Consider the following 872-nt stretch of genomic DNA (forward strand, 5'->3'; position numbering starts at 1 on the left):
CCCTCTCTTAAAAATCCCAACCCCAATTTCAATTTTAATTTTTCTTAACCAAAACAACAAACAAAATTTAAACAGAATTAATTAAGAACCTAATTGCAAACAAGGAAAGAAAACGCAGAGACAGGGAGATAGCGACAGGGACAGCTGCAGCTGATGGGTCGCTGGCGGTCTGGGCATGACGGAAGGGAGAAGAAGGACTGCCATGGTGGTCTGTGATTCGGTTCTGTGCTTGAGAAGGAGAGAGGCTCTATTCCGCTGTTCTGAAAGTTCCGTTTCAGTGAAAAGGAGAGCGAGCTGGAGGTGATGGGTCTCGCACAGAATAAAGGAGAACCGGTGGCGATGTGGGTTCTGGAAAGAAGAAGGCTCGGTGGTTCGCTGATGATGGTGGTTTCTGGTTTGAGGAGGTGCAGGGGTGTGCGAGACATATTTAATTTTGACCTCACTGTAGGACTAAATTGATGCTAAATGAAACTTTTTTGGATTCAAATAGAATACTTTAAACCTTAAGGACCAAAACAGAATTACGCCCAAACCTAGGAACCAATTTAGTATTATTTTTAATTTTTATTAATAGTTAAGAGTAATTTGGTAAAAAAAAATAGAAAAGGACGATTTTATAACGTTTTGTAACGTTGATGATGATTTTAATAAAAAAAAAAGGTCGGGGACGATTTTGATTTTGACTCCAGACCTTGGGTTGCGTTTGTTTATAGAGACGGACACTGAGACAGGGACACTGAGACACAAAATCGTGTTTGGCAGAGGAGACATGGACAAAGACAATGTATCCAGAGACACTAACAAGGGACACAACTTATTTTTTATTTTTTCTTTTATTATTCTTGTTAATTTTTTATAATTATATTTTTTAT

The sequence above is a fragment of the Arachis ipaensis genome, chromosome B10 (genome assembly GCF_000816755.2).
Source record: "Arachis ipaensis cultivar K30076 chromosome B10, Araip1.1, whole genome shotgun sequence".
NCBI lineage: Eukaryota > Viridiplantae > Streptophyta > Magnoliopsida > Fabales > Fabaceae > Arachis > Arachis ipaensis.